This window comes from Chionomys nivalis, chromosome 14, assembly GCF_950005125.1.
Source record: "Chionomys nivalis chromosome 14, mChiNiv1.1, whole genome shotgun sequence".
Taxonomy (NCBI): Eukaryota; Metazoa; Chordata; class Mammalia; order Rodentia; family Cricetidae; genus Chionomys; species Chionomys nivalis.
Window position 1 is genome coordinate 449,379 of NC_080099.1, and position 27,047 is coordinate 476,425.

Sequence of the window (27,047 nt, forward strand, 5' to 3'; positions counted from 1 at the left end):
AGCTGGGAATATACTTCAGGAATCATTAATACCATTCTTGGGCACATACCTAAAGGGCACTTTATCCTACAACAAAGCACATTCTAAACCATGTTTGCTGCTGATCTAGTCATTATAAACAAATATCAGAAATATATTAAACATTCATTAATGAATGGATAAATAAAATGTGGCACATTTATACAATTGCCTATTACTCACCCATTAAAAAGGTATAATCATTAAATTCACAGGTAAATGGATGTTAACTGTAATCAAGAAGTATATTCCCACATCTTCTATATCTCCTATTTTGGTCATTCTGGGTACTTTCCTCATATATTCCGCAGCTACTTGTAGATTTTTATATAAGCTCCATAAGTCCCATGTTTTACTCTTAAATGTAGGTGTGATATGGGACTCTTAATTTTCCACTTTTCACTTGTATCACCTGTTGCCACTCAGTGAAGCCTCTGTGTTGCGGGAGGTCCTTCCGCTCCTCCAGCCAATAGCCGCCAAGATACCAGCCCATTGGGGCGTGGTATCTTTCCCTTTAAAAAAAGCGGCCACTTCCCTCCTCTCTCTCTTTACTTCCTGCTCCGGTTCCGGCGACTAGACTTCTTCCCAATTGCGTTCGCAGAGGGCTGTTGTCTGGGACCGTGATCTGTAAGTTTATTCCCCTTTAAATAAATACCACCCTATTAATCACAATTACAAACTGGTGTGGGATTGTTTATGACTTGCGCCCTCATCTGGCACCCAACATTTGGTTTTAGGACCCCTCCTTCCCCCGCTCGGCTGCCGGCCGCCAGGCCGCGGCCTGTGCCTTGCGGCCTGTGCCTTGTGCATGAAGCCAGCAGTTTAACATAAATCATCACGCAGTGGCTTTTCTTGCTGCAGTTCTTTATATTTTCCCTTTAGACACCTCAGATTGACTTCAAGTCCCCACGCAGCCTATCGTTTGCCTCACTACGTGGATTTAAATTCCACAGGCCCACGTAGTCTCTGCCCACGTGGTTTGCTCTTTTCTGAATCGTTTTCAAATCTCCCTTGCAAGCACAGCTCTTAAGCGGAGCGAACCAGAGCACGCGGTTACCGGTTGCAGAAAGCTGCAACCCCTTGGGACGACTCTCACGTGGAGGCATACACAGCTTCCGGGTTACTCTTCTCTACCCCTGGATTCTGGGTTTATGGTTCCGTGTACGGAATTGATTTAATTACATTTACTTTGTTGAGCAACTTGCATTTCCCAGTTTTTAACAAATACTAGGCGGACACTGAAACAGGACCCCGTTTTCGTCGCGACTTGGGAACAGCGCCACCTGCTGGATAATAGGTAATATGGCAGTTTTCGTTTCCAACATGAATTTTACTATTTTGACTACCAAAACAATGGGTTTTTTCATGCAAGGTTTATACGACTATGGAGATAACTTAATTTACTGGTTACTAGGTTTCAGTATTCTTTTGAATATTCTATTATTTAGGAAAATTATGGCACTCCTAAGAACCATGCAATCTTTACCAGAAACTAATACAGGTCAGGAGATTCAGGATTCAAAAGCTTTGAAATCACAGGTGCAGAATGGGGACCAAAAAATTGATACCTCAGTGAAATCACTAGAAACACATGTAGCTCAGGAGATTCAGGATTTAAGAGAGACAATGATAAAAAGACTTGAAATGATTGAAGAAATTATTGGAGCTGGTGAACAGAGTAAGAAGGCACAAGGACAGGATACAATGCCACCACCAGCTATTATATCTGGCTTACCCAGGGTTTTAGCGACATACCCTGTAATTCATTCTGACAAAGCGTCAACTTCTAAAGGCTCAAAGGGAGTCAGAGAAGCTAGATGGATGCCAATAGCAATGAATGATCTAAAAGAAATTAAGCAAGCTATAGTTACCTTTGGCTTGCACTCTGCATATGTTAAGGAAATGATAAGGACTTGGGCTTCTAATGCTAGAGCTACCCCCCACGATTTCCATCAGTTAGTGTCTGCAGTTTTAGATAATGGACCTTCCTTGATGTTTGGAATCTATTTCAGAGAAGAATCCAAACATATGGAACAGCAAGGAAGAGCAAAAGGTGTGGAGGTTTCCCAAGATCAAATTCTTGGTATAGGAGAATATGCTGACCCACAGGTCCAAGCTCTTTATGATGATGAAGTACTGTGTTTATGTCACCAAGCAGCTTTAAATGCTTGGAATAGGCTACAAGATCCAGCAAAAAGGGTTGAATCATATACCAGAATTAGGCAGGGACAGAGAGAACCCTTTATTGACTTTTTGCAAAGATTATTTAAGGCTCTGGACATAGGGGTAACAGACCCAGAAGCTAGACGACTACTTCTTGAATCTCTAGCTTTTGAGAATGCAAACATAGAATGCAAAAAGATAATTGGGCCTTTAAAGTTTAGATCAGCACCTATGGATGAATGGATTCAGCATACAATGAATGTTGAGACGTTTAGCTATAATGATGAATCTTGGGTAGGAGAAGCGATTTCCAAAGCAATGAGGAGACATCAAACTGCCAGGTGTTTTAATTGTGGTAAATTAGGACATCTGAAAAGTGATTGCAGGCAAAGGATTTCTAGGAATAATATCCTTTCTGGGAATGACAAAAATAGGAGACCTCGGCCTTCAGGTATATGTAGGAGATGTGGTAAAGGCCGACACTGGTCCAACGAATGCAGGTCAACAACAGACAGACAAGGCAACCCGATACAGTCGGGAAACTCCTTGAGGGGCCTCTCGCAGGCCCCCAAGCCAACAGTGGCCCAGTCATTCCAAGTCACAGTAGAGAACGTGCCTCACCAAGAAAATTAAAAGCTCCAATTTCTGCTGTAAAAAATATTACTGGTCTAAATGATGAATTACGCATGGAGGATGAGTCAAAAAACCCAGTAGGACAGAGTAAACGTATATTTTGGCAGACTTCTATTAATGATCAAAGACCAAAGCTAAGAGTCTGTATAAATGGCACTTTTATTGAAGGCTTATTGGACACAGGTGCGGATGTAAGTATCATTACTCCAGAATCTTGGCATCTGAATTGGCCTCTTCAAGAGGTAGATGTTCAGTTCCTGGGAATTGGAACCCTATCTCGTGTAAAACAAAGCACAAGATGGGTTGAATGCATAGGGCCTGAAGGGCAAATAGGAAGACTAAGGTCATATATTGCCAATATCGCAATAAATTTATGGGGCTGCGACCTGCTACAGCAATGGAATACCCAGATTAACATTCCTGTAGTTCCAGGAACTCATAATTCTGGGAAGGACATGATGAGATATTATGGGAAAAGGTCACCAGCCATTCAGACTGTACAAGAACATACAGCAAATACCAAACCTTTAGAGGTACCAACAGCCCTACCTTTAAAATGGCTAACTGAGAAGCCAATATGGATCAAACAGTGGCCTCTTAGCTGAAGATAAATTACAGGCATTGGAACAGCTGGTGCAAGAGCAACTAGATGCTCACCATATTGAAGAATCAACCAGCCCTTGGAATTCTCCTGTGTTTGTTGTAAAAAAGAAATCCAGTAAATGGAGAATGGTGACAGATTTAAGAGCTGTCAACAAGGTAATTCAACCTATGGGCCCACTACAATCTGGAATTCCTTTGCCTTCTCTATTACCAAAAGGATGGCCTCTTATAGTTATTGATTTGAAAGATTGTTTTTTCACCATACCGTTACAAGAAAAGGATAGAGAAAAATTTGCCTTCACAGTGCCTACTTATAATAATTCTCAGCCTAATAGGAGATATCAATGGACTATCCTCCACAGGGTATGCTCAATAGTCCTACATTGTGCCAATATTTTGTAAGTAAGCCATTGGAAATAATTCGTAAACAATTCCCCAAGTCCATAATTTACCATTACATGGATGACATCTTGTTATCTGATTCAAATAAAGATACTTTAGAAAGGATGTTTGAAGAAGTAAAGAAAGTCTTGCCTAGGTGGGGATTACAAATTGCCCCTGAAAAGATTCAAAGAGGAAATTCTATTAATTACCTAGGTTACAGAATAGGGTTAGAGAAAATTAAAACACAAAAGGCACAAATTAGGCGAGACCGGTTAAAGACTCTTAATGATTTCCAAAGATTGTTAGGAGACATTTCCAGTCTATGACCAGCTGTTGGGATAACACCTGATCTAATAGTTCATTTAAACAAAACCTTAGATGGTGATAAAGATTTGAATAGTCCAAGAAAACTGACAGCTGAAGCAGAAAAGGAACTGACAATGATTGAGGAAAAATTACAGGAGGCACATGTGGATAGGGTGAACCCAAATCTTAGCTGCATCCTAGTCATATTGCCTTCCAGAATTTCTCCTACAGGGATTCTAATGCAGAGGGAAGATATTATTTTAGAGTGGATATTTATACCTAATAAACCAAGTAAAAAATTAAAAACTTATGTGGAAAAAGTCTCTGAATTAATTATAAAGGGTAAACTGAGACTTCGTCAACTAGCAGGTATAGACCCAGCAGAAATTATAGTGCCTTTTACTACTGAAGAAATAAAAAAGTTATGGGAAGACAATGAACCATGGCAAAGAGCTTGTGCTAATTTTTTGGGAGAAATTAATAGCAACTATCCCAAAAGTGGTAGACTTAACCTCATAAAGAGAACTTCTTGGATTCTTCCTAGAATTGTACGTGATGCTCCAATAACTGGAGCCCGTACATTCTATACTGATGCAAATAAATCAGGGAAAGCAGGTTATAAGTCAGATGAATTGAGTAAGGTGGAACAAAGCCCTTATAATTCTGTCCAGAAGGCAGAATTATATGCCATTCTTATGGTGCTAAGGGATTTTAAAGAACCTCTTAATATAGTTACAGATTCACAATATGCAGAAAGAGTTATCTTGCATATTGAAACTGCTGAATTTATACCAGATGACACAGAGTTGACTTCATTGTTTATCCAGGTACAAGACATAATCAGGAACAGGCTTTGTCCGATGTACATAACACACATCCGGTCCCATACAGGTCTGCCTGGTCCTCTAGCACAAGGCAACGCTGAGATTGATCAATTATTGATTGGAAGCGTGTTGCAGGCCTCAGAATTTCATAAGAAGCATCATGTCAATAGTAAAGGCCTAAAGAAAGAATTTTCCATTACATGGCAACAAGCTAAGGACATTATAAAGAGATGTCCTACTTGTTCCTTCTATAATCAAACACCGTTGCCTGCAGGGAGTAACCCAAAGGGTACTAAGAGAAATGAAATCTGGCAGATGGATGTGTTCCACTTTATGGAATTTGGTAAATTAAAATATGTATACCACACCATAGACACGTATTCAGGTTTTCAATGGGCTACTGCCCTGAGCTCAGAAAAGGCTGATTCAGTAATCACACATCTATTGGAAGTTATGGCCATCATGGGAATACCTGCACAAATAAAGACATACAATGGTCCAGCATATGTATCTAAGAAAATGAAATGCTTTTTTGCTTATTATAATATAAAACACATTACAGGTATACCACATAATCCCACAGGTCAGGCAGTTATAGAAAGATCAAATCGTACTATAAAGGATATGCTGAACAAACAGAAAGGGACCGAAAATACCCCCAGAAATAGATTACATAATGCTTTATTGACCTTGAATTTTCTTAACGCTAATGAGAAAGGAACGACAGCAGCAGAAAGACATTGGATAATGGAAAAGTCTGCTGAACTAAATCAACCAATTTATTTCAAAGATGTGCTGACCTCTCAATGGAAGTCAGGAGATGTGCTACGTTGGGGAAGGGGTTTTGCTCTTGTTTCCACAGGAGAAGAAAAATTGTGGATACCATCAAAATTAATAAAGGTTCGATTTGAAGAGGAGAAACCTCTTGGAAAGGAGAAATGAAAACTCATCCACAATGATGATATTCCTACAGGTGGTAAGAAAAACATATAGAATGGGGGCAGGGTTCTGTTCTTATCTCCACAGGAAAACACTCATCTTTGAAAAATTCAAAGGATCCTGGATGTTTGGATACTGACAGATGGAAAAATACCTGCCCAATAGGAACTATCAAGAAAACTGAATAAGTTGTGTAAGTAAAATATACTAAACCATATTTCTAAATTTATAGAGCTGGTTTTGAAGTTGGACTCTGGCTCAGTCCCTCTCCAATTCCAAGCCTGTTGGTAAGAGAAAAACCCAGAGTTTCTGGAGTTTCTGTCTCATGTCAAGAGCCATGATAGGGGACAGAAAGAAATATGAGTTTAGAAAACATCTCTGCTTTTCTTCATATCTATCATACTTTTCATTGAATATATCTATCATTCCTTTCATTGAATATATATATATATATATATATATATATATACGTGTGTGTGTGTATATGTCTATATGATTAATGTTTAAGTTTTTCACAATGAACAATGAGTTTTTCCTGAAGTGACATTTAAAGTTTCCAGGAAGAAGATGGGGCCCCATAACAACGACTCCACCTGGTTGATATGACGTCATGATACTGATAGCGCTACTACAAGACCTGTTTTGGGTACCAGCTGCACAAGACGATCCCAACTTGGTTAGCTGAAATGGTGCACCTCTTATACAACATTCTGGCCAGACCTGCACAAAATACTCAGAGACTATTTGCAATTTTAAAAGACATCGATCTTGAAATCTAACCATCATTTTACTTTCACGGGATCCCCCAGAAAGAACGTCGCCCCCATGACAGCTGGAAGTAACTCTAGAGGACGACGTCCCCTCTCCCAGTAAAGTTTGCCCTTGGGTTTAGGGACATCATTTAGGGGTTGATTATAAATTGGTATATGGTTGAGGGTTGGGGAAGGAATTTTATAATAAGCTCAGGGATCATTTAAAAAAAAAAGAGGGATAATAGATTGGTACTTGTTGGTACTTGTGAGTTATTGTTTTGAGACAAATGTATTGGTATCGATTCTTATATATTGATACAAAGTGAAATTATATTGACTATTGTATGCATGCATGTTTCTACCTCTGTTTAAAAAACATTTTTTATGTATTGACATATATTGTATTGATATATATTGTATATATTTACCATATTGCAGTGTACATTTCTACCTCTGATTAAGATACTTACATATTGCTTGTGTATTGATATACATTTACCATACTGCAATGTATATTTGTACATTGTTTATATTTGGAGGTCATTGTCCTCATTTGTTTCACAGTTGTTTATTGTCTTAGTCTTTAAGTTAGATAGGTATTGAGAATTATATAGATCAATAGTATTCTAAGTTTGTCATTTATAATTAGACTAATCAGGTTCTTTAGATACATAGAGATTATACTCAGTATAGATAGATAATCTTCAACCTCTTCAAAGAGCTGTAGAAAATGGCCTTTAATCTAACTCAGAGTTTTGTGGTAGTGAGACACAATTGCTCCTGGCAACACCGCTCTATTCCCGAGAGAATGTTGAGCACCAAAGACACTCCACCTGGAGCCTTTCTTCTTGGCTGAACTGGCCTTTGGGTAAAGAAATGCCCATACCTCAACCACTGACAGAAATACAGAGTATCTGTGAATGGAAAAAACAGGACTGTCATATCCTGCCAAGACAGGGTAAGATAGTTTTGACAAGCTTCTTGCCTTTGAAAATGGTGTGTCAGTTATGTTAGGCCTTAGCCAAAGTTGGTTGCTTCAACGCTGCAAACGTGACCTTGGGTGATTGCCCAGGTAGCTAGTTGTCTCTGTGATTTATTGCATGTTTTAGAAGTTGTTTGATTGCACTTCCTAATTACTCAGGTAACATTATTTCCCTTCTCAGATCTTTGATGGGGTTGAAGACTATATAAATGTAGTTACTTTCGACTCATAACTTAGCCAAGCTATTTATTATATAAGACCTAAGCTAGTTAGAATAGGATATTTGTACTTATTGTATATAATTTCATAGTAGGTTTAGAACTCTCTTACTTAAATAAAAGGGGGAGGTGTTGCGGGAGGTCCTTCCGCTCCTCCAGCCAATAGCTGCCAAGATACCAGCCCATTGGGGCGTGGTATCTTTCCCTTTAAAAAAAGCGGCCACTTCCCTCCTCTCTCTCTTTACTTCCTGCTCCGGTTCCGGCGACTAGACTTCTTCCCAATTGTGTGCGCAGAGGACTGTTGTCTGGGACCGTGATCTGTAAGTTTATTCCCCTTTAAATAAATACCACCCTATTAATCACAATTACAAACTGGTGTGGGATTGTTTATGACTTGTGCCTTCACCTCTGTCTTTCCCTGATGACTTAGAGTGAATTATTATTGTGAAACCTGTGTTCTATTTTTCTTTTTTCATGCAGGCACTGCAATTTTTGATCAATATAATGATGATGTGGTTAGATAACTGGTAGAACAATTACTCCTCTATTGAAAGAGAAATACACCCAGGAGATTCATTGAAAATTAAGTAGCTCCCCTTGGGTTTTAGAAGGTTAATAGCAAACATTGCTCTTAAGACAGCTGAGAAAATAGGACACCTTTAACTTATGAAGAAAAAATTTAATGAATAAATTTGAGATATCTTGAAACAATGTTTTAAAGTATGTTTAAAATTCCTGAAAATTCTAAGCCAGTCTAACTTGAATTATATAATCATTGCTTGGTTGTGGAATTAGTAATTCATTAGTCCATAAAATTTCTCAGATAATTCAAAACAAATAGTAAGTGTACATATGCACATTTATAAACAAAACTCAATTTCAAATGGTTAAAGATATCAACACTCAACCTCATAGAAGCGAGCCTAAAGAAGGAGTATCCTTCAACTAATTGACACAATAAATGACATTCTAAACAGAACATATGCTAGCACAGGCACTAAGATTAATAATAAATAGAACCCTGTGAAAGAGAAAAGAGGAAAAATACAGAGAATTATAACTGATAAAAATAAAGAACTATGGAGTTCAGTCACAACGGATACATGTACAAAACAATTCCTGTGCACTTAAGGTTCAGGGTACATGGTGGAAGAGGGGGCAGAAAAATTTTAACAGCTAGAGCTCCAAGGATATTTGTTGTAAAATTGTATCTCTCCTATAAATGTTAGAAGCTTCATCCATAAAGTCTCATTAACATGATTTCCCAAATGAGTTGATCAAGGACAACTCCAATGAACATGCCAAAATGGACAGGAGAAAGACAAGACCACAACCCCACACACAAAAATATAGGAACTAAGAAATGCTGGGAGCAGGAAACATCTTTATCAGGGAGAGTATACCCATTTGTTTTCTAACACTAAATGGTCAACACTGAAAACATACAAAACAGTTATGTTATGAAGACTAATTAGGTTATATTTAGGAACATATGGATACATATATTCATGTAAAAACAATGACTGACAAATAGAGGCTATGAATTTGAAAGAGACCAAAGAATTATATATTGCTGGCTTTAGATGAGGAAGGAAAAAGAAGGGATAAATAATGATGCAATTTTATTGTATTTTTTAAAAATAGAAGAAAAATAGTTAAAAAGTATTGCTCTCAGACACACAGAAGAAAAGGTATATATTAGTTATAATATAAATAATTTTCTTGACCTCAATCTTAAAACTCAAAAACATTTTTCATATTTTTCACAAAATTACATTTTAAAATCCTTTGGATGTTTAGTATCTTCACAGCATGGACAGAAAAAATCTTTTATACACTAAATTCATGCATAATTCCATTTATGTTAAAGAAAACCATTTACCAAATAAATAGAGCATGTAATAATAGGAAATAGAAATGCTTAGTTTATAAAAGATAAAGTTGTGTTTTTATAATTTTAGAATTGCTCATTTTAAGCAAACTGCTTACAGCGCCTTTCATTGGCCAATATTTAAGGAGATGCTTTCCTGGTTTTTAATCTGAAATTGTTGCCTCTAATATCCTGGACTGCCTTTAAAATTTCGTCATTTAGAAGAAAATTGTCACTTTATTTTTTATAACTTTAAAAAAATCAAGTTCTAACCTTGTTTTGTTTTATTTTAGTTTACTGTCTGGGTTCTTGAGACAAACAAACAAGTAAGCAAAGTCCTCCTGATGACTCAAAGCAGTGCTAGGATTTCATCTAGTGGAGACAGGTACAGGATGCTCCTCCTGTGCTTAAGAATCTTGCTATTTCCACACTTGGCTCTGAACCAACTGTTCTGTTTAATTTTCTTTCCTTTTTCTTTCAGGGGCTCCATCTACATTTCTAGGCAAAGAATGCAACTTTTTCTCTCACATAAGGTTTTCCTCACATGATTTGCTTCATTTGTAGTGACCTCTTTGCTCTCTAAGTCTAGCTCTCATTGTCTACCACAAATTTGGAAATGCGATTTGCACTCTGTTAATTGAAGTATATCTTATGTATCTTGCTACAAGTCCCTGAACTGAGGAGCTATGTCCAATATTATTTCCCATCTTCCACTTTTTCAAATACAATAGCTTAAATAGAAAAACAAATCCTCTTACTTCTCAACTACTTTGTTTAAATATAGGTGATAAGGCTTGGTGCTCCAATTATATATACTCCATTGTGTATTTCCTGATATTGATTTTGGAGTCCTCAGATATGAAAAAAGAGATTACCTTCCCCATGTTGTCTGAAACCACGATGTCTACAAGGTTACATTTTAGAAGCTATTAATTGTTCAAAGAAAGATTTAACCTTTTCCTATGACTAGTTTTTGATTCAATATAATGTATAAAATGAATATCTAATAAATGAAATCATGATACTGCAACATAATTCTCCTTATCTCTTTATCTACAAGGCACAATTTTGTAAAATAAAACCAAATCAATCAGAAAACTTTCCCCCTAATTTTAGAAAAGAAATTTATTCTTTTCTATATTTTAACTTACGAAGCATTCTTCTGAAAATATCCTCAGACAAAACAAAATCTATAGCATATAGTAACACATAATGTGAAATATAGACTAATGTAAACTATAAAAGTATTAGAGAGTATTGCAAGGAGGTTCTTATTCCCTATAAATCTTTTTCTCAAGTTTAATTTACAAACATAATGTTGTTCACATAGTTGGAGCAATATATTCTTTACAAACAAAATAATAATCTTAAAATGTTCATTCTGTATTCTTACCACAGGTCACTTGATATTCTTGGGTGACATATGAATTGAGAGATCTTAGAAAATAGTTCAAGTGATCTTCTAAAAATAAGAAAACAATGTGCAAATAACAGAAATTATAACTTTTAGTATCTACATATAAAGCGATTAACCGATTCAGATAACAGAGGGTTTTTTTTTTTTAAATATGAAACACTTCACGAATTGTGTAGGGGCCATGCTAATCTTCTCTGTATCATTCCACTTTTAGTCTCTTTGCTGCCGAAGCGAGCACAACAGAGGGTTTGTTAACCAATATTGAGTGATGTAAAATGAAAACAGCTTACCATTTACTACTTCTGAAACCTGATGTAAAATAAAATCGTACATTTATATTAACTTGTCTTATAAGTATATTCATTCATGTGTATTAGTTACCCTTCTCATTTCATTGCGCAAACTAAGTATATGACAAGAAGCAATCTAAGAGAGAATGGTTTATTTCAGTTTATGGTTTGAACACACAGTATATCATGTATGGGAAGGCATGATGAGCACTCAAGGAGGAACAAGCACACTGCTCCCATATCACATACAAATAAATAAATGGATAATTATATAATAATAATTAATAAAAGTTGCAACTCCCACATATATATTGTGAACTCATGTTAAGCAACAAAAATTTTTGTAAAAATAACATTTAAAAATATGAATATTTAAATGTTTTATATTTATATTTAATAAGAACTTTTTTATGGTATATATTCTCAGCAAAAACGTTTTCACTCAAAAGGTACAGAAAGAAACACTCAATTGATTTCCTCCATACAGTAAAAATCCTTATTGCATGCTAAGTTCAGATCATATTTCTTTCCATTGTTCATAAGCATTTTTATCTTTCTATTCTCATGAAAAAGCAGTCACTTATGCTAGTTCATGGCTGATTAGTACACTTAACAATTGCATGCTAGTTAATCTATTAGGCTAAGTTACGTTGTAAGGAGCAGGTGTGGAGAATAAAATCTCAGTTTAATGACTGTAAGGGATTGCCTAAAACTGTAGCAAATTCAGACACTAAGGTAAAGTGAAGGAAGTCAAAATGGACTTAGAAGCTGATACTGTCCTTTGGCCCAATCTCTTCGTTTAAATTTGCACTAATTTCTACTATATAAAAGGAAATAACAAAGGTACAATTCTATTAAATCCAAGGCCTTCCACTTTCCTGGCCACAGTTCTGATCAGAATGATTTGGTGAGAGAGAGGGCCTCCAGTCCCCACATTTCCACAGCAAACCCTGCACTGTTTAAATTGCAGACCTGCTTTGCTTTCAGGCTTATAAGGATGCAATAAGACAGGTGCAAATGGTATTTTTTTGTGTTCTGACAGCTGCTCTTGTCAAAGAGAGAGCAGTCTTTCCAGTACACACAGCCAAAAACCTGTGTCAACTAAGCAGATGGCTGGACTGACAGTCTTTGGATAAAGGGAAGGCTTCCATGACTGATCTATGACTGATGAAAGCAAGTAAGGGGTAAAAATACAGAAAACACATCTATCAGTCACAAGGAATGAGGACACTTCATATTTATAGACAGCAGAAGCTTTATCTATCAGGAGTGACAGTATAAACATAAAGTAGGCTTACCCTTACTAATCAACTAAACAATAGGGAATTTGTTATTTGCTGCAAAAAAGAATTTTCTTTACAGTTGAATGAGATTTAAAATCTGAACACATTCAGTTAATGAAGAGATTTTTAAAGTGAAAATCGACAGATTGAAAAAATATTTAACTGAAAGTAGGTATAAGAGCAGTTAGTATTTTATATACACACATATATGTATATATAATCTACATAGAACTCTGGTGATATTCTTCTTTCTGCTCCTAATTCATTGAAGCATTGTAATTACATGTTGCTCTTCATCATTGTACAGTATGAACAGTTTCATTATGATGTTATTTTATATTCTTAACATGGACTTGCAAATGGAGACTGCATATTGATTTCCCAGCCATCCAGACCTGAATAATCACACAAAAGTATATTAATTACAACAGTGCTTGGTTGGTAGTTCAGGCATATTTCTAGCTAGCTCTTACATCTTATATTAACTCATTTCTATTAATCTATGTGTTGCCATAAGGCTGTGGACTACTGGTGAGGTTCTGGCATCTTTCTCTTTCAGTAGCTACATGACTCTTTCTCCCTGCATTCAGTTTATTTTTTCTGTCTAGCTCTATTTCATCCTGCCATAGGCCAAAGCAACTTCTTTGTTAACCAATGATAATAAAACATATTCACAGCATTCTTGGGGCACCCCACATCATGAACTTGAGTCACGTTAAAGCCATTGCTTTTTTAGCACACCCTTTCTTCTGATTACCTTCCTCTTTTTATTTTTATTAACCACTGCAATTCTACTTTTGCAACTCTTTTGTGATAATATTAGAAGTTCAAAAGGGTCACAATTATGATTTTATTTTCAAATTTAATAGCTACATATTTTAAATTTGTTTGGCATTTTCCTTAGCTGGAAAAGACTAGAATAACATCTCTCTAAAAACTAGTTTACATGGTGCAAGAAGGCACCATGCAATCTTGTAAAGGATGGAAACACCTAATAGTCTTACCCAGTTATGATATTTATGAACAACAACAATGACAAACCTAGCCCAATAATCCTAAGGGTGCAGTAGTGGCAAATTTATTTTAGCAGTAACCAAAGTTCTCTAATTGGACTAAGACCCTCTCGACAAGAAGGAGACCACACCTGGTATTTAAAACCCACCCAAGCAATCAGTGCTAGTAATTTCATGAATATTAGATAAGCTGAAATTGATACTTTACTAAACCAGCATAATCTCTAACATTATACCTAGAGATAAAAATAGTCCCTCACGTCTCATCAAAGAAACATTTCTTTACAAAACAGCAAACACTACAGAAAATCACAGCCTACCAAAATCAAGTCATGGAGCCCAACATCCAATAGGTACATCTACAAACCAAACCCCATAGCTAAGATTTAAGGAACATTATGGAACAGGAGCAAAAAAAAATTAGCAGGCAGAGAATCAGGGAGTTCACTGTGAAACTGTGTCTCCTAGAAATATCATAAACTAGACAGATCATTGTTACCACTGTGACTGTCTAAAAATGAGCTGTACAAGGACAACAATAAACATGCCAAGTAGACACTGGAAAACTCACAAGACCTCTGGGGTACACAAAGTACTATAGGTAACCAGTGAATTCTGAAAGTAGATGGATAGTCTTTTCCACGAAAGAGTGCAACAATGGAAGATAAATTCACTACCAAATGATCAGCTCTGAAAACATGCAAAAAGTAACATGCAGACTGTTCAAGTTATATTTAGAATATGTATATATTTATACATATTATATAACAATAATTAATGAAAATGGTCAATGAGTTTGAAAAAGAGCAAGGAAGAGTATTTAGAAAGGTATGGAGGGAGTAAATGACAGGAGAATAATATAATTATATTATAATCTCAAAATAAGATAAAGGCAATTAAAAAGTAAAAAAGAAGGGGGAGGAGAAGAAGAAGGAGCATTTGTTTTTTTATGTTCAATGGATCCTAGTCTCCAGAACAGTTAAACTTTGTTCTCACTTTCCCAGTACCTCACATCATCTCACCTTTTTTCATAATAAAAGAAAACAGTAATATCTAGCTATGTCTTCTTCATGTTATTAATATCTAAATTAAAACTAGGTACAAAAAACTTTTTCCATCTATCTTCAGCAGACTTTTCCATGAAGCAGGAAATTTCAGAGATGGGTCTGCCTTTATTGGGAGTTTGCCAGTCACTTTCTTCTGTATCCTGAAGAATGTTTTGCATATTCTTTCATGAAGCAGGAACCCTACATACATTCATCCAACACCATGACCCATTTAGAGGTCTTTTATGTCTGGATTTGTCCTGTTGTAAATCTGTAATTCTTTATTGTTCAGGAGCACTTCTTATTTTTTTTTTTTTTTTGGTTTTTCGAGACAAGATCTCTCTGTAGCTTTGGTGCGTGTCCCGGAACTAGCTCTTGTAGACCAGGCTGGCCTCAAACTCCCAGAGATCCACCTGCCTCTGCCTCCTGAGTGCCGGGATTAAAGGCATTGCCACCACCGCCTGGCCAGGAGTGCTTCTTAAAATTCTAAGCGTTTCTTAAAAACTTAAGCTGCATCATTCCTAGGGAAAATATGGTACTTCATGCTTTCCCTGCCCAGTCCAGTTTGGCCGAGCTGCTTGAGCCTCTAAGTCACACACACCACCCCACATCCAATTACACAACCAGTCCAAGTTGTCACCAAGCAAGCCACAGTACACTGCTCAAAAACCCCATCTATATACTTGGTTTCACAAAAGAGTCAGAGTTTGTGCTAGCAGCATTGCCCATGGCCAGGAAACTTCTACCACTGAATCAGTATAACCTATCTTAAAGGAGCCAGAGCATAGTACTCCAGGCAAAGCCCATTCAAGGGAAAAATGCAGCTAAACTTGTTTTTTAGTGTCTAGAATTACTTTTCAAGCCCTCTCAGGTTTTATGTGGATGTAGTTTACCCACGTTGGTATGCCCATTTGCTGCAGGGGGGTCGCTTGTTGGTTCCTGGCCAACTCGCTAGCTTAGACCCAAAATAATAACACAGAAACTATATTATTTAAATCACTGCTTGGCCCATTAGCTCTAGCTTCTTAATGGATAACTATTACATATTTATTTGACTCATATCCATTAATCTGTGTATTACCATGTAACAAGGCTTCCTGGCAAAGTTTCAGCAGCATCTTCCATGGCTTCTCTCCAACTCTTCCCTTCTTTTCCTCAGCATTCAGTTTAATTTTCCCTGCCTACCTAAGTTCTGTCTTGCTATAGGTCCAAAGCAGTTTCTTTATTCATTAATGGTAATCACAGCACACAGAGGGGACTCCTACATCAAAGAAAATGAAACAGTTTTTTGCTTATTATAATATAAAGCATATTACAGGTATACCAAACAATCCTGCAGGTCAGGCAGCTATGGAAACATCAAATTGAGCTATAAAGGATACATCAAATAAACAGAAAAGAATGGAAATACCCCCAGAAACTGATTGAATAATACTTTGTTAACCTTGAATTTTCTTAATGCTACTGAGAAAGGAACAATAGCAGCAGAGAGACATTGGATAATAGAAAAACTTCTAAATTAAATCAGCTGGTATAATTAATCGATATGTTTACCTCACAATGTAAACCAGGTGATATGGTATGTTGGGGAAGGGATTTTGCTCTTGTTTTCACAGGAAAGGAAAAGCTATGAATACCATCAAAATTGATGAAGATTCAGTTTGAAAAAGAGAAACATCTTGAGAAAGAGAAATAACAGCTCATCCATAGAGGTAACAATTATACAGGTGGTAAGAAAACCTCATAGTGGTGGGGACAGGGTTCTGTACTTGTCTTTGCAGAAAAATACTCATCGTCAAAAAGTCAAGAGACCCTGGACATCTAGATGCCTAAAGAGGAAAAGATAATTACCCAGATAGGATCACCAAGCAAGGAGAATTATGACTTATGATGACAGGTTATGTGGGGGTAAGAATCACTGAATACACACACACACACACACACATATGCTGCCTACTATAATAATAGTTATGACTCCCTTAAAAAAATCAAAGCTGACTTTGGAGTTGAACAATGGCTCTGTCCTTCTCTAAGTCCAAGCATGTTGTTAAAAGAAAAATTCAGAGTTTCTGTCTCATGTAAGGAGCCATTTGGTATGGGACAGCAAAAGGAAAAAAAATTATGAGAAATTTTAGTTTTCTTTATATTTATTTATGTCTCTAGAATACCTTTCATTGAATATATGTCTATATTCAATAATGTTTAACTTTTAAATAATTAAAAGTTAAATAATGTTTATCTTTTCCACAATGAACAATGAATTTTCTTGCATTAGTCTTTGAAGTGTCCAAGAAGAAGATGGAGCCCCACAACAACAACTCCACCTGGGTGATATGACTCTTTGATGCTGATAGCACTACTATAAGACCTGTTTTGGGTGCCAGCTGCTCAAGATTTTTCCAACCTGGTTAGCTGAAATGGTGCAACTTTTTATAATGTTCTGGTCAGAATTTAAAATAGGATCCTCAGAAAAATTCTACCAAATACTCAGAAACTATTTGCAAATATACCAGACAGTAATCTTGGAATTTAATCATTATTTTACTTTCATGGGATCCCATAAAAAGAACATCACCCCCATGAGAGTTGGAAGTAATTTTAGAAGATGACATACCTCTCCCTACAAAGTTTGTTTTCAGGGTTAGGGTCATCAGTTAGGGGCTGATTATAATTATTATATGGTTAAGGATTGGTGTGGAAATTTCCTAGACTCAGGAATCATCTTTGAAAAAAAGAGAGAAATTGAATGGAATAATGGATAAATTAGTGTGAACTTACACTAATTATACTAGTGAGTAATAGAGTGAAAACTTGTGAGCTATTATTTATAGCAATTTACATTGGTATAGTATTTTGTATATTGATACAAATTCAGATTATATTGAATATGTTCCTATTTTTGTCTACAATATTTGTACACCTAGGCAAAGTTATTTTATCCTATTATATGCATGCATGCTTCTACCACTTCTTAAGACATTTTGTTTATTGATACAATTTTAGTATATGTTTATTATATTGCATTATGCATTTTGAACTCTGATCAAGATAGTTATACATTGTTTACATTTTGAGGTTAGTGTCCTCATTTGTTGCACAGTTGCTTAAAGATTGTCTAGTATAATAATATGAAGTCTTAGTCTTTAAACTATATAGGTATTAAGAATTATAGGTCAATAGTCATCCATCTAAAGAACTAATCCGGTTCTTTAGATAAATAGAGATTATATTTTGCATAGATAGGTAATTGTCAACCACTTCAAAGAACTGTAGAATAGGGCATTTAAATAACTTAGAGTTCTGTTGAGATGAGACATGATTGTTCTTGGCACCACAGATCTACTCCTAAGAGAATGTTGAGCACCAAAGACACTCTAAGACAGCTTGTTTTCTTCTAGGTAAAACTGGCCTTTGGGCAAGGAACTGCCCATGCATTAATCTCTGACAAAATACATGATGTCCAGACAGGACAAGCAAGACACAAACAAAAGACTGTCAAATCTTGCCAAGACAGGGTAAGACAGTTTTGAAAAATTTCCTGGTCTGTCAGTTACTCTAGGCCTTAGCCAAAGTTGGTTGCTCCAATGTTGCAAATGAGACTTTGGGTGATTGCCCAGCTAGCCAGTTGTCTCTGTCATTTGTTGCACATTTGATGGAGGAGTTACTTTCATTTAATAAAGAAACTGCCTTGGCCCATTTATAGGCCAGCCCTTAGGTGGGTGGAGTAAATAGACAGAATGCTGGGAGAAAGAAGCCGAGTGAGTGAGTCGCCATGATTGTCTCACTCCAGACAGACACAGGTTAAGATCTTTCCTGGTAAGCCAGCTCGTGGTACTACACAGAATATTAGAAATGGGTTAGATCAATATGTAAGAGCTAGCCAATAAGAGGCTGGAACTAATGGGCCAGGCAGTGATTAAAAGAATACAGTTTCCGTGTAATTATTTTGGGGCATAAGCCATGTGGGCGGCCGGGTGCCGGGGATGCAGCCCCGCCGCTCTTATTACAACACACATTTTGGAAGCTGTTTGAATATACTTCCTGCTTACTCAAGTAATATTAATTCCCTTCTCAGGTCTTTGATTGGGTTGAAGACTAGATTACTTGGCCAAGTTATTTATAATACAAGACTTAGACACCCTAGGATAGGATAATTATCGAAACATTTATCATATGTTTCTTACTTGATATTGCTTATGCTGCTTGTATTCTTATTTTTATACTTGACATTTGCTCTTATGCTGTATCATTTTGTATTAGGTTTAGAACTCTGCAATTTAAACAAAAGGGGAGGTGCTGTAGGAACTCCTTCAGCCAATAGTCTTTAAGTATATCAGCCTGCTTGGGCGTGACCTCGTTCTATAAATGCTGATTAACATGTGCTTTCTCTCTTATGCTGCTGGATTTGTTTCTTGTTTTTCCATTCATTCAGAGGACTGTGATCTGTGAGTCTACCTCTAAATAAATAACCCTTTACTGTACTCAATTCTGAGCTAATGTAATATTTCTTTTTAACGTCTGCCTTCACATGAATATGTTAAATATGACCTATTGGCAGTGTTCCTATAACAGATGTGCAGACCCCACAAAAACAAAAGCAGTTGGAGGAGGGATATCAAACCACAGAATTCATCAACACTTCCTAGACACATAAAATTTCTCATTTTTCCTAACCCATAGCAACTAAATAAATACAATCTAGAACAACAGCTTCCTTCCCATGTAGGCATGTATTATGATTATTTATTCAATGTTAAATCATGTAAGAAAGTTCTATAATATTTACTTTTATGAGAGCAGAAAGGAATTACTTGTTAAATCAAGAGGATGATTTCTAGAGAAAAATGATAGCAGTTTCCTTAAATTAGATTTTCTATTTGCTGAGCAGAACTTTAATTACGTATTTTTAGTCAATAGTCAGCATTCTTTCATCCAGATTTTTAAGCACAGTTTAGAGATAACAGAAGGCTTATCTCGTGGTGGCATTTTGGGACTAGATTTATGTGCAAAGAGTTTTCAGTAAAAACCATGAGGAATGCACTTTATCCTGATCTAATGGGCATTTGCTCATCAACAGAAATGTTACATTGGCCTGAAGGATTTGTTATAAGCCTACATTCTAAGTGAAATAATAAAAGGAATATGTAGCTATACATGAAAATGATTACTCATTCGTTTTTATGATGCTATTTAGTATATGTATGTATATGTCTGTCTGTCTTTGTGTATGCAGTGATACATGTACTTGTTGGGGAGACAGGTTGAAGTCCAGAGGAAACCCTTGGCTATGATTCTTATTTTTTAGACAGATTATATAACTGGTCTATAGGTCTAGAAATTACCAAGTATGCTATGCTGGGTGGCTATCAGGAATCTACTTAGCTCTGTTTTTCAGTGTTGAGGATTATGAACACACACCACCACCATCAGCTTTTTCTTAAACATAGATCCTGGGGCTTGAGCTCAGATCCAAGTCCCTATGTTTGAAGGAAAGCACTTTACTGATCAAACTGTCTCCCAGTCTGATATTTCTAACTTTAACTTACATTAATTCCTCTGAATATTGAAGCTTGGAGACTTTGAATAACTTACTGAAGAAAACAAGTCCTGCTAATGTAAACCTTAAGCCATTTGCATTAATGACTTGCTTACAAAATAACAGAATTGCTAATAAAATGAAAATGCTGAATCAGCCTCAGACAAATGACACAAAAGACTGCTGATATCAATACATTGAACTTATTCATGAGGAGACTGTTGGGTATACAGGAAATAGAGACAAAGAATGAAAAATGTTGACATTTATTCAAAGAGGGACAGAAAAAAACTGTTTGGTTAGATGAAATCTCTAGCATGTGACTGAAATATGTAACATTTATTTCTATAAAACAGAAGACAGAGACATAATGGCAGATGCTTCAGAGATACACTCAAAATAGAGCATATTGTAAATGATTGAAAAAAGTAATTTCATGTGGACACATTCACACAGCATGAAAGGATCAACATGGAGGCAGGAGGGAAAAAGTCCTGTGTTGAGAATGAAGCACTTCTGGAACCTGAATGAAAGTGTGATGCCAAGCACGTGCTGTCTAGAAGAGAAACAAGCCAGACGTGCAGCTGAGCCTTGGTTAAGAGGGCATGAATTACCTCATGCTCTGTGGTCAGAGGCACTTCCAGAAGACTAGATGCAGGAAGACATACACTTAAGAGCAATCTCAGTAGATGAACTGTGTTGGAAACAAGATACAGTGCAAAACAATGACTAAAAGTAAAAGTATTGAAACTTGTTTTTCAAATATTTTTAAACTGCTTGTTGGCAGGATTCTCTGAAGATTGAACACTGTCTTGGTAGTGCATAGCCACTTGTGTTTTTTTAATTATTGAAGCCATAGTAATAACTGGAATCACACATTGTTAGATATAGAAAAAACTAGAAAGAGCCTATGAAACAGAAACCAATCTTTAATTGGGACACACTCACTGCCTTAGTGTTTTATTTAAGGAAAACAGATTCCACTGTGACCTAAACTACAAAATTTTATTTAGCCATATGAGAGGAGAAGGCTTATCATGGTACTTAAATACATACATACAAACATGTATAAACAAGGAAGCAAGTTTTTAGATGGAGATTTGGCAACAGAGCTTTGGTATGTGTAAGTGCAGCATAGTGAAAAAGAGAACAGGGTTTCTACACATGTCCTGGTTTTCAGAAGCAATGAATGCTTAGATAAATTTTCTATAATATCAACAGCATTAATTTTAATGCAGTCATCAATTATATCTCATTATTTCTCTTAACACTGTCATTTCTACACTGTACAAGAATTGATTTTCTTGTCTTTCTGCCTGTCTTCTCTAGTAGAATGCTAATCTTTTGATGCTAGAAACTGTGCTTTGAACATTTTGATTTTTCAGTATTTTTTGTTTTCAATATGTACCAGAGTTCAAATTATCTTTTTAAAGAATAGAGACAGAGTAGAATACAAAAGCCAGGCTAATAATGATGTAAAGTTTAGGACACATTGGCTTACAATAGCTTGTGATAACTATTCCCAACAATAGGCAATGATTGACTGCTGGGAAAGGGAAAACTAGCCTCTCCTAGAAATGATCTACTGTTTCGTTATCCAATACAGAGCTGTCAGCTTTGTCTCACAGACACAAAGACACATACACACACACACACACACACACACACCCCAAAACAAAAAACAGACATACATACATTTTTTTTAAATTTAAGTATATGTGTGTGTGTGTTTTTGTGTGTGTAGCAAATTAGTTCGATATGGGCAGTAACCAGACCAGCTTAAGGATAACAATTATATTTTTAATGGTTATAATGGGAAACTTATGCCACAAGAATGGGGAGTCTGACTTCCTCTGTATCCAGCGGGAATCACGAAGAGAGAGTGTGCACCTGGTCATCCCAGTTTTCTTCCTGGGTTCCAGGTAGCCACACCTTAACTAGGTGTGATTGGTTAACAGAACTTCCCCATCATGTGTGTAGGCACATGTGTATGAGTGTGTAACAAATATAATCAGAGGTAAAGAGGCTTGAGAGTGTGAAGGTATGAGAGGTTTGAGGGAGAGTAACTGGTAGTGGCTGGAGGGAGAAAAGGCTGTAATATTATATTTCCCTTAAGACAAGCTGGTAGCTTGCAAGGAGCCTTCACCCTGTTTTAGAATCGCTTGTTTGGTGAGGTACCCTGCAGGTTATAGAAAGAGAAATCTGAATTTCAAACCCAGTCACAAAACTTTGACCTACTATCTGTCATGCTAAAGCAGTGGTGGTGAGGAATTGTGAAAGTGGCCAACCAATGTCTGGTTTGACTTAAGGCTCACACCACACCAAGAGAGGAACCCCATGCCTTGCACTGCCTAGATGGCTAGGAACGAGAGAAGAGACTGGATAGCCCTAAGACCCAGGGTAGAGTCAAACATGACTAGAAAAAAATCAATGAAATGATTCTTAAAAATATTCTGCTATATTCGTAGATTAGAAGAAGAGTTCAGGAATTACTTGAGAGGCTTCTTCTGAAAGTCAATGGGAGCAGGTACAGAGACAAACATTATAAAGAAAGAGAGGCTAAATTGGAGGTATCCATAGGTCCCTCTAGGAGATGAGGAACTCCAGTGAAGAGGGAGAGAAAAGATTTTAGGAGTCAGAGCGCATGAATGATATCAGGAAAACATAGTCTACTGAATCAACTAAACAGGGCTCATATGAGTTCACAGAGACTTAAAACAACAAGCATGGGGCCTACAAGAATTTGCACTAGGTCCTCTGTGTATATGTTCTGACTGCTAGCTTGGTGTTTTTGTAGGGCTCCTAACAATAATAATATGTATATCTCTGACTCTTTTGTATGCTCTTGGGATTCTTTTCCTCTTATTGGTTACCCTTGTCCAGTCTTCATATGAGGGCTTTCTCTTGTCCTATTGTATCCTGTTTCATCATATTTGATTGTTGTCTCTTAGAAGCCCGCTACTTTCTCAATGGAAACAGAGAAGCAGTAGAATTGGGGTAGAGCAGAGGAGCTGGGAAGAGAGGGGGAGGGGAAATTATGGCCATGATGTATTGTATGAAAGAAGAATCTAAAAACATTAATAAATAAATAAATTACTCCATTTAGGGCTGAGCATTCCATTGTCTCTTCGTCTATGCACATTGTTTAGTAGTAGAATGGACACAAATAAACTCAATGATATTTTTGAGGTTCTTTGTCTTGTAAGGTTTTGTCAGAGAATTTGTTTCTTTAACCTTACAATTCCTTTGAGTATTTATTATACTTTCCAGTATAGTGTTTTATGGGATTTCTTGTATACAAATGTGCATGTCTCTGTGCCTATATGTGTTTTTTCCTTTTCTGGTTTATTTTGCTTTGCTTCTTCTATTTTATTATTATTCTTTACATGCTAGTTTTCTTTCTAAGGAGAAAAAGGAAGGGTGTGGGTTTGTATTCAAGGCAAAGTGAGGAGGGTCTTGTAGGTGTTACAAGTTTCAGAGGTTTAGTTCATCATCCTGGAGCGATATGGCAATGTACAGGCAGAGATGGTGGTGGAGAAGGAGCTGAGGGTGGAAAATGAGCTACATCTTGATCCATCAGCAGCTGGAAGTGAACTGAGTTGCTCAGAATAGCTTGAGCATACATGAGATCTCAAAGCCCACCCCACAGTAATGCACTTCCTCAAACACATGCATATCTACTCTAACAAAGCCACACCTCCTAACAGTGCCAAGCCTGATGGGCTTATGAGGGACAGTTACATTCAAACTACCATGGAGAACCACAATCAGAATATATTCTATGAAAAAACTAAACTATTTTTTTAAAAAGAGGGGAGACAACTAACACCAAAAGTGGCTTGTGGGGCTGCAGATATAGCTCAGTGGGTAAAATACTTGCCATTCCAGTATGTGATCAGAAGTCCAAGTCTTCAGAATCTACACAAAATATGATAATCTATGGTGAGTACCTGTAATCCCAGCATTAGGGAGGCAGAGAAGCACGATTCTTGGACAAGCTAAATAGTTAGTTAGCTGAATAGTTAGATTAACAACAGGTGAAAAGGTCCGTGTTCAATTGAGAAGCCCTGTCTCTACAAGCAAAGTGCACATTGATCTAGACAGACATCTGATATCAGTTTTGGGTCACATGTACACACACACACACACACACACAAATACACATACATATGTGAATATATAATAAACATATGAAAATAAAAAGAAAGAAACCAGAGAGAATCCCAAATTTTAAGGTTTCCTTCTACATTGAAAGGGTTGTCAGTAGCACTGAATGTTGGTGGAGATTCCCTGATCTTCCCACATGCTCATTGTCAGGACAAAGGCATTGGGTAACGTAAAGTAAAGGTAGAGACCTGGTCCCTAAGTTTGACATGGGATTTGCAGATATGGTTGAAGTCATTGTGAAAATTTGACAATAGCAGTAATTAGAACATAGTGAACTCCAGCCTTTCTGCCTATTATGTTGTATTAGTATTAAACTTTCTCAGAGCAGCAATCTTGACTTAATGAATGCTACTTGTTGGCTCACAGTCCAGGACTACTCGGCCAGGGAATATTGCTACCTGATATTAATACTTAATATTTAACTAATAATTAAGAGAGTCCCCACAGACATACTCCTAGGCCACTCTGAACCTGGGAATGCTTTTGGCAAGCAATCAAGGAAAACAGTGAGATGGAAAAAATGAATTATAAAAATGTATTTCCCACTTTTTAACTATCTGAACCTGAATTCTTAAAATATGGTGAAATTGTGTCTCAAAAATTAAAAACCCTCTTGCTCTCTCGACAATCTTGCTTCTCTTTGTATCTTATGGCTTTATTTTTCTGTGCCAACTTCTTCAGCATAATTCTGACAGTATTATTTAGTTCTACACAATTTGGCCAACAATTAGCAATCCACTCTTAAATTTTCCAGATTATAATTATCTAAATGATGATTTTATCAGTCAAACTTGTGACTTCCATGGATGCCTGAAGACTTTGGCTCATATCAGTGAACTGAGAGTGACTTTTTCTTTTGGCCAACACAAAAGAAACAACATTGAGAGTATTGTGGTAGGTATCGGGGATGGAAATGAGTTTCGTGAATGCAAGCTAGAGAAAGAAGGGTTTACCATAAGTTAAATCCAGTATATTTCAATTCAGCTTCGACATATTTATCAGCTCAGCTCTAACTTTGAAACAGTATAAAGTTTTGGAATTCTATAAAGGTATTCTGGATCAACAACTCCACTTGCTGGTAAAATCTGAGCCAATGTTTTCAGATAATATGTCACTTATATTTTAGAAGTTGACCTCAAGGTTTTTCTGCTTAACTAGAATTCTGAAAACCCACAGTGACTTCATGCCTTTTAATGGCTCCTTTAAATTCTAAAAATAGAAAAGCCTTATTTTCTCCCAAAATACAAAAAATCAGTGAATTAATCATGAAATAAGTAGTGCAAAGTATTCCTTAATTTAAGAACTTAAAGTTCAATATTTCTCTCTTTCATTTTCAGTTCATTTCCTCAAGTGAATAAATAACATTATTACTTTAGAAAAATTAACAGTTAAGTCCTAATATACATAAATATAGCTGAAAATCTGTATTTGGACCCTACACAATTAAGACTTTCTATACTATGAAAATCCTGTGCTAGTAAGTGACATACCTATCATTGAAATGACTGACTGAGTTTTATCTTCATTCTCCAGTACAGACCTTTACAAGTCTATTTAGTCACAATTTTCCTTTCTAAGGATCAGTTTTGTTTATTATTATCTTGTAATAAAACTAGAAAAATGCTTTCTAATTAATTAAACCATAATGCATGCTTCCTCATTTTCAAAATGGAGGACTTACAACAGTTCATTTCAAAGTTCCCTTCCAGAATTAGAATCCCATGATCATGTGAAACTATGATATTGTTGCATACACACACTCTTTTTAAATGATGGATCAGAACTGTAGCACAATTTTCAGTTAATTGGAAAGGTAACTTTTATTATTAGGGGTATATCAAAACTTTCTCCAATTTCATGGACTTTATTTGGGACTCACAGAGGTGTTGTTCTTTTCTATAACTGCTTTCCTTCAGAGATAAACATCTGTAAGTAAAGTCTAAAACATGAAAGCCTTCAAGATACTAGACAATTAAGTAGCAAAGGAAAAGTTTCATGACATGATGCTCAGTCTGTCAGTTGTCACATCTTATCTTCTGACTCCTTCTGGGCTAAAATTGAAGGTTCTGAGAATTTAATGGGCTCTGAAAACAGATTTTGTCTGTTGTTCAAGCTATATCATTTGAGTTGAAGAACTCAAATATTTGTTTCATTGATGGTTCAATGTGTTCATATAATCTTTATGAAAGACTAGAGGGATACAAAAAAACCTAGCAATTGTGGTGCTGCGTATGACTTTTTGAAGATAGAATAGAATTTATCAAATCATAGTTCTGTTTTATTAATACATTTTTAGTTAAACATAATCACAGGTACATCCTTTTGAATTATTTAAGACTTTGCAATCTAGTAACTGCCTATAGCCTTAGCATATTACCTTGAAATATCATTATTTCCTTTTAACAAATGATTATCTCTAGTAATACAACTAGAATGATAATTATGAAGATATAAAACATTCCCCGTCTCTAGTTTTCTTAATTAGAATGCTTATATGATGCTTTTAAAGATTTCATGATATGATACATTGGTCAATTCAGTTTTACTGTTAATTGATCAAGGTATGTGACTAAATGTATTTAATAGTTTAGAGTTCTGGTGGT

At 36.2% G+C, this 27,047-nt stretch overlaps 1 pseudogene; it reads right to left on the minus strand.

Moving 5' to 3' along the window:
* Positions 1-11,254: 11,254 nt before the first annotated feature.
* LOC130887100 (U6 spliceosomal RNA) lies at positions 11,255-11,347 on the minus strand (annotated as a pseudogene).
* Between the last annotated feature and the right edge of the window lie 15,700 nt (positions 11,348-27,047).